Source organism: Carassius carassius, chromosome 25, assembly GCF_963082965.1.
Source record: "Carassius carassius chromosome 25, fCarCar2.1, whole genome shotgun sequence".
In the NCBI taxonomy this organism is placed as follows: domain Eukaryota; kingdom Metazoa; phylum Chordata; class Actinopteri; order Cypriniformes; family Cyprinidae; genus Carassius; species Carassius carassius.
This window is the reverse complement of record NC_081779.1, coordinates 7,153,695-7,167,072: the sequence shown is the minus strand read 5'-3', so window position 1 is coordinate 7,167,072 and position 13,378 is coordinate 7,153,695. Positions and strand designations below refer to the sequence as shown.

At 36.7% G+C, this 13,378-nt stretch overlaps 1 pseudogene; it reads left to right on the top strand.

Annotated features, from left to right (window-relative positions):
• Nucleotides 1-8,701: 8,701 nt before the first annotated feature.
• Nucleotides 8,702-11,216, top strand: LOC132104851 (interferon-induced very large GTPase 1-like; annotated as a pseudogene).
• Nucleotides 11,217-13,378: the final 2,162 nt, after the last annotated feature.

The window sequence follows — 13,378 nt, the reverse complement described above, 5'->3', positions numbered from 1 at the left end:
TCTCGTTTTTGATGGGCGCTTGAGCTTCGAAACATTCGCCACTGTATGTAGGTTCATTTTGAATGAATTCAACAAATTAAAATCTTTGTGTGTGTATAATACAAAAAAGAGAAATATTGAAACCGAAAATCATTTAATGCAGCAAATGGTTCAGGTGATTCAGAGATTCTGAAAGCTCATGCTTGGAATGCTGTAAAAACAATGTTCTGCGTGAATGCTGTGTAGCTCAGTATGGGTTATGGAACAGAATGTTATGTTCAAACAGAGCAGAAACACAACTTTACATTCAATTAATGTACTGTACACTTGATTGAGTCTTTGTGTTTTTTGTCATTTGAGCAAGCTGCCAGCACAGCTTCACAACAAAACTGCTTCACGCTAAAATACGTATATGGCAGAACATTTGCATGCTACAGTGGTTATAAATGAAGAGTGTCAAGTTACATAACAGCGATGATCTGAATGAAGAATTTCTGCCTTAAGTCAACTAGTGTGTATTATGAGAGTCAGGTGTTTGCAGAACTAACATTGTTATGAGTCAAGCGAGAGAGACTATGTGGTCTAAATACAGTGTGTATGGTTTGCAGATTTCTGCTGAAGTGATAGATTTAAAATATATATAGTCAGAACTAGAGATCGAGACTGAAACCCTTGCATCCAATTAATTTTTTTTGTGTTTGCTTAAATCATTACTGATCTAAGACTCATAATTCACTTTGTGTCTGAATTTAAAAATACACTCATTAGATGGTCCTTTGATTCCTTTCTTTCTCTCAGTTTGTCATCCATTTGGAGGTGTTCCATTATCTACAGAAAATTAATTGTTTGATTATAATACATTATATGACTTCCAGGGCCTGAATGATATCAAAAAATGCTTACAATGTTGGATTTATAAACTTTAAAGGCAGTTTTAATCAAAAATATTATTCTTTTATTTATAAAGTTCATCTGTATTGGGTCACTAAAACAAGAACAAATAAATTAAATAAATGTATTTACTTAATGTGACAAGCTAAAAAAAAAAAAAACAAGTGTTAAATTTCAAAGAATACAGTCCAATTTAGAGCACGGTGAATTATATGTGTGTATTCTTGTAGATGAAAGTTATTGAAAAATAAAGGAAATGTCCTCACTTAAATACACTGCTCTTAAATGTATTTCTTGTATTGTGTTTTCTTTTTTTATATTAAACTTCCAAATTACTTGATGACGCAAATGATGCAAACAACATTCCTTGTCACTGACCTGCATTCTTTTTGCCAGCAATGGTGATGAATCATAACTAATTACTGTTAATTAATACTTTGGATGATGAAAACTGAACCCAGTTCAGCCAAATCGAAATAAACTCTGTTCAATTAAAATTATTTCTAAGCAAGCAATGGTTAATAAAAGAACTGATTTTGTTGCACTGTAAAGTACAAAGGGAGAAGTTATCAGACAGACTCCCAGACAGACTCTTCAATACCACAACTTAGGTGCCCTTGAGCAAGGCATCGAATCCCCAACTGCTCCCCGGGCGCCGCAGCATAAATGGCTGCCCACTGCTCCGGGTGTGTGCTCACAGTGTGTGTGTGTGTGTTCACTGCTCTGTGTGTGTGCATTTCGGATGGGTTAAATGCAGAGCACAAATTCCGAGTATGGGTCACCATACTTGGCTGAATGTCACTTCACTATCACTATTAAAAAACTTGAGTAAAGCTTGAGTAAAGCTTGAGCAAATGTGCCATCAATGTAAAGATCCTTAATAGAAACTATCCCATGATCCACCCAGGCTGCAAAAGCCTTGTCATCGAAAGAGGGAGGGAAAAGTGGACTAGAATGAACAGGACACAAAAGAGGTGTTGTCTGTAAAGTGAAATGGCGCCTAAGCTGACAACAAATCTTAGGACAATTTTTAACTATAACATTAATAGAAAATGTTAAAGATGAAAATGAAGAAGCGAGACCATAGACTATATAAAAACATGGACATAGTGTCCGTGATGTTATCCATAGGTTTCCGAAGAGCGTTTCTGAAGCCAAAAGTAGGCGTAGCCGGCCATCGCGATCTTGGCAGCGCAAGACCAAAATAATGTTTTGAACCAGGATGTAAACGTGTTTTTTTCTGCTGTAAAGTTGGGCATTTTAACATGGGGAGTCTATTGATTATTGACTATTGACTCCCTTTTGCAGCCCGCCTCTAGCGGCCAGTCGACAAATTACAGTTTAAGTCACTTCCTTGTTGGCTTCACGAGAGAGAGCGGGAGCTTGCCATTTGAACGAGACACAGAAGAGATGTAAGTGAAGAACGGTCACAATCCTCAGCCAGGGTGGAGGCTGGTCATTACAGCAACGCCAGAAGACCATATTTCCAACAGTTGCAGCCCAGTAATAAAACAAGAAGTTAGGTAGAGCTAATCCACCCAATTCCTTCACTTTTTGCAATATGCCTTTATGAATTCTGGGAGTTTTCCCCGTTCCATACAGATCGAAAAATAGAACTATCCAGAGAATTAAATAAATGCTTTGAAATAAAAACTGGGATACACTGAAAAAAATAAAGGAATTTGGGAAGTATGTTCATTTTAATACAATTTATCCTACCCGCAAGAGAAAGAGGCAACACAGACCAACGATGAAAATCAATCCACAATTAAACAAGTCAGAGTAGTTCTTGGTAATGCAGATACTTAAATAATTAAAACTGTCCAATGATATATTGAATGGCCTTTTTGAAAGAGGATAGGCTGCAGCTGCGGAGTTTATAGGCAAGAGTTCACTCTGATGAAGATTCAGTTTGTACCCTGAGACCTGCCCAGATACCTTCAATAAGTCTAACACAAGAGGTATGGATCGGTCTGGATCAAAAACAAAAAGTAAAAGGTCGTCAGCATACAAAGACAGTTTGTGCCCAGAGTCCCCTCTCATGATCCCCATCATCTGACTCGACCTGAGAGCCACTGGAAGTGGTTCAATAGCAATTTCAAACAGTAAAGGAGAAAGGTCTTTATCCTTCTTTAAAACGAGAGAAATAGTGGCCTGTCTTAAAGTATGGGGAAGTATGTTGTATACTAAAGATTCATTGAACATATTAAGCATTAATGGGGTTTGTCAGCAAACATCTTAAATTCAGTGGGTAGGCCATCCCATTCTGCATTGAGAATAATCACAGTTGTTTAAGGGCCTAAAAAAGTTGTCCAATTGAGCTTCATCAGATGAACACTCATACCTGTATAATGAGGCACAAAAATTCATTGAAATTATAATAAATTGGTCATTGATATTTTGAGGATCAATAGTTGTGCCATCAACAGCACTAATTTGTGTTGCGCTGAAGCAGATTGTCAAATCTGGTGGGCCAAAATTTTGACAAGTTTATCTCCAAACTCATACTGATTGTAGCGAGACTTTAATAATGCTTCAGTTACCCCATCACCAGTCATAAAATATCAAATTCAGCCTTTTTCGTAAGCAATTCTTTTATAAGTTCAGGGTCATTTGCGTCAACACATCTGGAGTGTATATCTGCCAGTTCCTTAGAAATAGAGATGCTCCTATCAACAGTGGACTTCCCATGAAAAGCAGAATGAGATATTATCTCTCAGTGTAGATAAGCTCCCAAACTGTAGACGCTGACACGTCTGGAGTAACATTGGTTCAGATGAAAAGATCAATGCGGCTGTCAATGGCTGTAATGTAATGAAAGTAATGATGAGTCAAAGCGCCATGGGAATCGCGATAAAGATCTTCCAGGAAATTAAATATCCATTAAGACAGTAGCATGAAATACTGTTTTTAACTAGGTATTTGCAACTTAGAGAACTTCATCATCTGAAATGGTTATGTTCACTAACGCATTAGTATAAGCTGATTTCTCAAAATGTACATGTATAAATAGATTTTAATGAACTTATGGAGACAATATGCATGTATTACGTAAAATATGATTATTTTTTGCTGAGGTCACTGAAAACCTCATTGACAGACGTTTGGATACGCAATATAAGCAACATCTTGTACACCCAAACTAAAAATTTTAATTAGATAAATCTTCCTCAATGAATCAATAAGACATTAAGCATTAAAAAACAACAACCACACACACAGCTTTTTGTAGCTTGTTCACATTACTCTCGCATTTGATCGATTTTTGACTGTGGAACTAGATTTTGATTTTGAAGTCTTAAATTTCTAATGTATTTCATATTTTAAGTGTTTGACATGATTCTCTGGGGTTGAAACTTTGCATGCTCATTCATGACCCTTAATGAGAAAATTTCAAGTTTGACAAAACATCAAGACAAATTATATATTTAACCAGTATTTTGAGCAGTTTGAAAACTGAGTGTGGGTCAGAATTGCCCCAGTACAACAGGCCAGTAGCACTGTTCAGGCAATATTTAGGATTTTTGTCTGTAAAAGCTTAAATTCTATCTCTTTTCAGCCTTATGACTTACTGGATTTAACTTATTGTATGGTTACCACGAATTTACCAATTTGTTGATCTGTAATGACAATCTTGTTTGAAAACATATGCTAACCCTATCTCTACCCCTAAACCTACCACTACCCTGAATCATAACTTCTCCCTAAAAACAGAGGGAAATGGGAGGTAAATAACAATGACATAGAAGCACCTAACCTTGGTTATAAGCCTATACTTGACAAGAATTTATCCCTCAAATCTGATTGGTTGACTGGAATGTTGTTCCAGAATCAAGAAAGATGTTGATCTAGCAGCTTGGATGAAATCAAGTTCATCGACTGCTGCTTTCTGGTTTTAGAAGCAAGATTTTTCTGTTAGTTCTGTGATTAAGATTCTCATTTATTTGTAACATTATTTTTATTTGAGAAGAAATGTGTCATGAATTACAGATGTTTTCAGGTACTGAAGCCTGACAATTCAGTACTACAAAGCAAAGAGTGCATATACACCACAAGAGGACTTACATAGACCTAAAGCTGGATCTATGTAAAGACACATCAGGGTATTTTGGCCAATACTGTAATAACCCCAGAAGGAGAAATGTCAGTGTCTGTTCAGTCATGAGAAGTATCTAAACCTTCTTTACAGCTAAGTAAGTTACATGAAATTATACTTTTTACTTTATTTGCTCTGCATCAGCTGAAAATGCTCTTGCATTACTGTTTTGTTTGTTTGTTTCTTGATTAATGTTAATCGTGCTGCTCTTTTCCCAGAATGTGGACTCATAGCTGACATTCAAAATGAAACAAAAGGGTTTTAATGACAGCTTAAATGACATATTTTATGCCAGAATTTTTTCTTTTTTTCAAAACTCATCAAACATTTAACGTCGTTTCAAGAATGTGAACCATGCTGAGAATTCATTTCCTTGTTAAATCAAAACTAATGAATCATTATCTACACTCTCAGAAAAAATGGGTACAAAAGTTGTCACCTGGGCAGTACCTTTTAGATACTAATATGTGCACTTTAGGTACTAATATGTACCTTTAAGGTACCAATAAAGACTGTTCAGGTGTGCCTTTTGAAAAGGTACCGTCCCATTGACTGGTTTTCTGGTTTTGTAGCTTTTTTTCCTGATACAGAAAAAACCTTACACAACTTTTAAGTGTTCTTAAAAAGTCCAAAGCCTAGTGGGCAGTATCTCTGTGCTTTTCATCTTTTCCAAAACAAAACATTAAATATAACCGTCAAATGAATCTGATATAGGGTAATTGATTACACAGTAAAATTCATTACATTAACACCATACTTATAGTAAACAATCCAGGTGAATCCAACAGGTAATAACATCCCCAATAAACTGTTGTAAAAGCACATTCATAAACACAAATTAATGTGTATTATTGTTACGAGGAGTCAGAGCCGTTCGGATCCATGTGCAGAACTTTTTTAAGAGAATGGTCATACAGGCAGAAATCAGGAATGGTGTCATGTATGTTAGGGATATCCAGAGTCATTTTAAACAATCCAAGATCATACATGGGAAGAACAAACACTAAGAAAACCGCTCGGAAATGTCAGACAGGCTAAACAAGACTTCAAAATGTGGTGGAGTGAGTGTGCTGCTTATATGGGTGTGTGTGTATTAGCTGCAGGTATGTAATCAGATGCAGGTGTGAAATCAGATGCAGGTGTGTGTGTGCAATCAGTACCAGGAATGAGGCAGGATGGGAAATGGAGTTCAGAATGAGTCCTGAGTGGAGTGCCTTCTACTGAAGCTCATGGGCACTCCAGCTAATGATCGTGACAATTATGAACAATAAAAAAAATCCCTCTGTGAACATATTAATTGTGTATTTTAAACATGTTTTTCAAAACAGTCTTTAAATAAAACAACAGCAGTCATTTCGCTCACCACCCATGAAAGGAATTATTATTACCGTTTAGTGCATGGGAATGTCTTTTAGATACAGACATACAGTGCACACAATCATTTTGTCTTTTAAGTCTCTAGGTAGATGTATTTCTTAAACTGCAACACGTGATTCAGCCTGTAAGTATATTATTTATTATCATTTGAGTTAATTTATTTAGTAATCGTTTCAAGTAAGTGGTGGAGAACTTACACACACACAGCTTTAACAAAAAACAACCCAGCTCATTAAGCAGACATTACACTCATGCAAATAACCTCTTCTCCAAATATTTCTTCTCCCTCAGGGGGCATTAGTTTCACTCATATCGGCCCATATTCTGTGCGTTTTGAATGTAGACATCCAGGTGTGACTACAAATGGACCACAACAATTCAAAATCAGACTGCAAATCATTATGAGATAGATCGACTGTCACCTGGCACAACATATATTATCACAGTTGTGGCAACTGAGGACAACAAGTGTTTCCTTGCATCTGTGTGTACAGGTAAACATACTGCTACTTACATTGGTCATTTACATTAAATCAAAGTGCAATAAAAAAAATAATCAAAGGAGAATTTGTGGTGGGGGGATCGCTTCTCTCTTCTTCTCTCTTCTTTGTGGGCTTTATAAAAGAGGATACAATGGATCAATTTTCATAAAATACACTTCTACCAAAAGCAGAAAATTTATTTTTCAATATATAAAAACATTATTAAAAGCAACGTATCTAAATTGTAAAGTAAACATAATTAAATGAGCATAATAGCTAAACCAACATGATGAAGAGACCTACCATGGCTTGTGTTTCTTCATTCTTTAAATATCTTTATGAATGCAAACTTGAACAGTGCTTTACTGCCACCTGCTGTAATCTAGGACCAAAGACTTTACTGCTCAACTTCCACTTAAAGCCTGTATACATATTTATATATTTTAAGCTTGACAGCTTTAAAACTTACTGAAAGATCAAAATGACTAATTTCTCAAACTAGATGTTTATATTTCCTAAAGGAAATGTGAGCAGTGCCTGTCCATGCAAAACCCAAATTGAATTGTTGCCAGGACTTCATGATAAAACTGAATAAAACATTCATCCATTTTCCAAACTATATGTATATATACATATATACTGATAGTCACCGCACAACTGGAGCCTGTTCCAGCATGTCAGGATGCTACCTAAATATATAATTAATGTAATTTAGGGTTATTAAGCAAATGCAGAATAAAATATTTCAGAATAAAAACACATGAGGCAAAAACTATAATTTTATATAAAAAAAATTGTCATACTATATATATATATATATTTGTCACACTTTTGATTTTTAACTTTACTTAGAGTTTTTGGAAAAGTTCTTTAAGACAACTGGGTGCAATAAGTTATATTGAGCTGAATTATTATTTTACCCTAAAGCAATCCCTGCACCTGAGAATTTTTAATACGTCTCAGAGAATTCAACAATCTGTATTATTACGTTGGTCCCAGTCATTACAAATTCCAAGTGATACTGTATAGAAATGAAGAGGAAACACAATCACTGGATGTGGAATCAGATGTAACAGATTTTTTAATGGAAGATTCCTGCTGCTGAATACAAAGCTACAATAAACAGAATACTGAATGATGACAAAAAGAGTGAACCAGCTGTTTTAATGGTCCACACAAGTAAGTGACTGCTTCAGGACCCTTCTCAGTTACAGCCAATACATTTAATAATATATTTTCATAGTACAAATTCAAATATTATACACAAAATAGTATTTCTTTATTACCTTCTAGAGAGCCACTCCAACCTGAAAACCTGCAGATCAAAAATGGTGCAACTAACGTTCGTCTGAAATGGACTGATCCCATTGCTGATGACAAGATCAAACACAGTTTCAGGGTGATCTGCAGTAATGAAGCCAATACAACAGAATCACTTTTTACAAGGGAAAGAGAAGCAAATGTTTTCAATTTAGAACCAGGAACGGAATATGCCTTCTCTGTCTACACTGTAGTTGAATCCAATGTCAAAACACTTGAGAGCACTCCTGTTAAAATCATGAAATATTCTTATTCTTATTTATTATTCTTTACAACCCTGCTGAAAAGACCAGGTTGGAACATCCAGTCTGATCCAGGTTGGTTTAGTGCTTCCTGTAGCTCAAAGCATGTTGATAGCAATGCAATTCAGAAATGCAATGACTGATAAAATGTATATCTTGAATGCTATGTAAATGGTTAAAAGCTATGTAAATTGAAACTCTTGCTGGTTAAGGAAGGTAGAGGGACAGTTTAATGCAGAGATATTCAAAATTTTATATATATTTTTTTGTGTGTGTTTCACAAAAGAAAAGAAAAGTCACATTAGTTAGCACAGATGAAGCTCAAAACAGACTCAGTAATCCTCAAGCACAGAAAGATGAATGATGATGAATTTGTTGATACACTCCAGAAGGCTGTTGCTAAAACACTTGCAGATTCTTCAAAAGCAAGCATCGAAAAGATGTCAAAGATTGCACCAGATCTGGGGATTGATGTAGATGAGAATGATGGCATTTGTCAAGATGCAAAGATAAAGGCAGCCAAAATCACAAAAAACATTGGAAATATACCTGAATATAAAATGAGAGAACTGCCTTTGCAAGGGAAACCATTAAAAGAGATATCCAAACTGTTAATGCTAAATGCAAAAATTTCCTCTAGAAATTTTTGATGGAGATGCACCAAATATTCCACTGAGGTGGATTGGAGATGTGCTTGCGGTACTTAACTGACAACACCTCACAACAAGATACGAGTTATGACAGTTTTAGGAGTCCAAAGCACTGGGAAGTCGACTCTCCTCAACACAATGTTTGGAGTTCAGTTTGCTGTTAGCAGTGGCAGATGCACAAGAGGTGCCTTCATGCTTCTAATAGGCGTATCTGAGGAATTCAGATCAGAGCTTCAGTGTGACTTTATCCTTATAATTGACACTGAAGGATTTAAATCTCTAGAGCTAGCAAAACTAGCTGATAGTTACGAGCATGATAATGAACTTGCGACCCTGGTTGTTGGATTGAGCGACATTACTATAGTCAACATTGCCATGGAAAATGCTACAGAAATGAAAGACACTTTGCAAATTGTTGTCCATGCCTTCCTCCGCATGAAGGAGGTGGGGAAAAAGCCCTGTTGTCATTTTGTGCACCTGAACACAGCAGATGTTGCTGTGCAGGACAAAATCTTGAGAGAGCGAATGAGTTTCTTTCAACAGCTAGACTATATGACTCAGGCAGCTGCTAAAATGGAAAAAAAGAGCAACAACTACAAATTTACAGACATTCTAGAGTATAACATTGATGGAAACAATTGGTACATACCTGGGTTGTGGCTTGGAACTCCTCCAATGGCACCTGTCTACACTGGTTACAGCGAGGAGGTGAATAAGTTCAAGGGTGGGATACTTGACATTTTGAAGAAAACAAAATTACCAGCACAGGATTTCATGGAATTTGCAGAATGGATTCGAAGTCTCTGGAAGGCTGTCCAATTTGAAAACTTCATTTTCAGTTTTCGCAACAGCCTCGTCGCTGAAGCGTACTCCAAACTTTGTGCAAAGTTTAACACTTGGGATTGGGATTTCAAGAAGCACATGATTGACTGGTACACAAAGTCTGAAACCAAAATCTCCAAAATGGGTGTAATATCTGAGCAGTCAGAAACCGCAGTTAATCTTGACAGAGTATTGGCTGCTTTAAAATGTGAAGCTGATAATGAGTTGGAAAAAGAAGAAAAAAAACTTTTAGATATAATTCAGCAATACTTTGAAAATGAGTTGGAACATGCGCATCTTGTCGAAAATCACAAGGAGGACTTTTTCAATAGTGCACGGGGACTTTGAAGAGATGTTGAGATGGATATTCGGATCAGTTCGTGAGATGCTATCAAATAGCACCAGTCTAGATCAGTGTGGCACTAAACGTTTTTTTGCAGTTGTAAAAACTGATTTTTTTTAAAAGATTTTTGAAAGGATCTCTGAGGCCTGCAGAGAGGAATAAAAAACACCAGTTATTACAATTGGCATGTGACAAAATGATATATCAGAGCGAAACATTTATTACAAATGAGACAGAACCAAAATCAGACTACAATAGTGCTGACATACAAGAACTGTTGTGCTTCATTGACAAGAATTTGGAAAGTTGCAAGGAACCAGAGATAAACCCTGAAATTGAAGCAGCTCTCAAGATCCACATCTGCGGGAACGCAGCAAAAGCTTTGAAAATGCATGACGACTACATACAGAGAACTGACCCTTTGAAATCCCTTGAACGGTTCAAGGACCAATGGTTAGCTGACTTTAAAGACCTCTACCACCAACGAGACCAGTGTCAGAGCAAAGCAGAGCAGTACCATGAATTGCTTCGCCCCCGCTTTATTGGAATACATCCAGAAACGTCTTACTTGACATTGTAGATGAAATGTTGTCAGGTGAAAGAGGCCTTGATTTTAGCACACGGTCATTTTTCCAGTTTTCGCTTTTAAAACAGTTACTTTGGGATGATGACTTCAACGATATTCTGGAGTATGTACACAACTATGAAACATATGTGACTAAGTGGATTTCAGAGAAGATCACTGAACATTTTTCAAAGAATGGGGCTCTTTCGAAGTTGGAAATTAAACATCTGAATGCAATCATCAAGAAACTCAAGGAAGCTGCTGAAAGTGCACAGAGCAAGGCAGACATCTGCAATAACATCAGCAGTTTTGTGACCTATGTCTGCAGAAGTCTTAATAAAGAGTTGGTCATACCAAGTGACCCACTCAATGCAAGTCTGGCTTTAAACAACTCAAACCCTGCCGAGTTTATAGATTGCTTTAAGTCATCAATAGAAAAAAATGCATAAACGCTTAGAAGATCAGCTACGTGATGAAAAGAATGTAAGACATAAGCTAACCAGACTCTCAGTGAACAAACCTCAACAAAACCTCCATTCTGCAGTGCACCTTGTGAAGCTGGCCGGAAAAAGCCTATGAATAATTTCGTCTCTATCCATCGGCCGCAAGGCGTTGGTAACTACAGTTGGATTGTAACCAATAAACTAGTCCCTGACATATGCTCATCTCTTGTTGTAAAGACACAGGATATCAATGGTATCCATACAAGGAATACAGACAGATTTATCCAGACTGGAGGATACAACCTGACACTTCTATTGAAGCCACTGATTTTTGGAAGTATATCTTTGCGAAGTACAACATGAAATTTGCAGAGAGGTATCGTTTAAAACCAGCAGACATCCCTGTCGATTGGTCTTGGATCTCTATACATACGGCAAATAAAAGTTTGGAAGATACATTCAAAACAAAATGAATGGACAATAAACAAATGGACAATATAGATAAACTGTGGAAATATCAAAAGTAAAATATAAAACCTGGCTTATAGGGAAGTAAACAGGGTTTAAATTGGACCAGGGCTGTCCAGGGCTGAGCCTAGGCACATTAGACTCCAGGGCTCGAAATTAACGTTTCATTAACACCAGACAAGTAACGTGATTAAAACATCAGTAACCAAAAGTAACTATGTAAACACCAAAACGCAAGTATTATTCTGATTTTATTACATTTAGAGTAAGAGGTGAATAGTGGATATAGCTACAATGCATCTTTTGACAACCTCTCCAGGAGAAATCATCTACATCTCTCCAAGTACCACTATGGTAAATTTTATGTTGCTTTACTGTTTCATTTTTTAATAATTGCTTAACAAATCATGACCAGTGCTATTTACTTTGCTGTACAGACATTTTAAAAATTCATAAAAAAAGAAATCAAATTGTTTTCCGCAAACTCCACCAGATTCTTGTTCTACATCTCCTCAAGTACCACTGTGGTGATTTCCATAATACTTTACTGTATCATTTTTTAATAATTTCTTTCCAAAGTCATTACCAATGGTATTTTCGTTACTTGTACAGACGTATGTGAGACATGGGTTTCAGCTGTCGCATTCCTTGTGTCAAGCCACTCTTGAACAACAGACAGCGCCAGAAGCGTCTCGCTTCATAAAGGACTGGACTGCTGCTGAGTGGTCCACAGTGTTCTCTGATGAAAGTAAATTTTGCATTTCCTTTTGAAATCAGGGGCCCAGAGTCTGGAGAAAGAGAGAAGAGGCACACAATCCACGTTGCTTGAGGTCCAGTGTAAAGTTTCCACAGTCAGTGATGGTTTGCGGTGCCATGTCATCTGCTGGTGTTGGTCCATTCTGTTTTCTGAGATCCAAGGTCAACACAGCCATATACCAGGAAGTTTTAGAGCACTTCATGCTTCCTGCTGCTGACCAACTTTATGGAGATACAGATTTAATTTTCCAACAGGACTTGGCACCTGCACACAGTGCCAAATCTACCACTACCTGGTTTAAGGACCATGGTATCCCTGTTCTTAATTGGCCAGCAAACTCGCCTGACCTTAACTCCATAGAAAATCTATGGGGTACTGTCAAGAGGAAGATGCGATACACCAGACCCAAGAATGCAGAAGAGCTGAAGGCCACTATCAGAGCAACCTGGGCTCTCATAACACCTGAGCAGTGCCACAGACTGATCGACTCCATGCCATGCCGCATTGCTGCAGTATTTCAGGCAAAAGGAGCCCCAACTAAGTATTGAGTGCTGTACATGCTCATACTTTTCAGTTGGCCAAGATTTCTTAAAATCCTTTCTTTGTATTGGTCTTAAGTAAAATTCTAAGAGATACTGAATTTGGGATTTTCCTTAGTTGTCAGTAATAATCATCCAAATTAAAAGAAATAAACATTTGAAATATATCAGTATGTGTGTAATGAATGAATATAATATACAAGTTTATCTTTTTGAATGGAATTAGTGAAATAAATCAACTTTTTGATGATATTCTAATTATATGACCAGCACCTGTATATGAGCTCTATACCATTTGGTCTCTGCAGCCTAATATTTTAGACTTGAAAACACTGGCCTTTTTCTTTATAAGCACTTTATATAGCGCTTATCCATACACTATTACAAACAGTTTACAATTTATT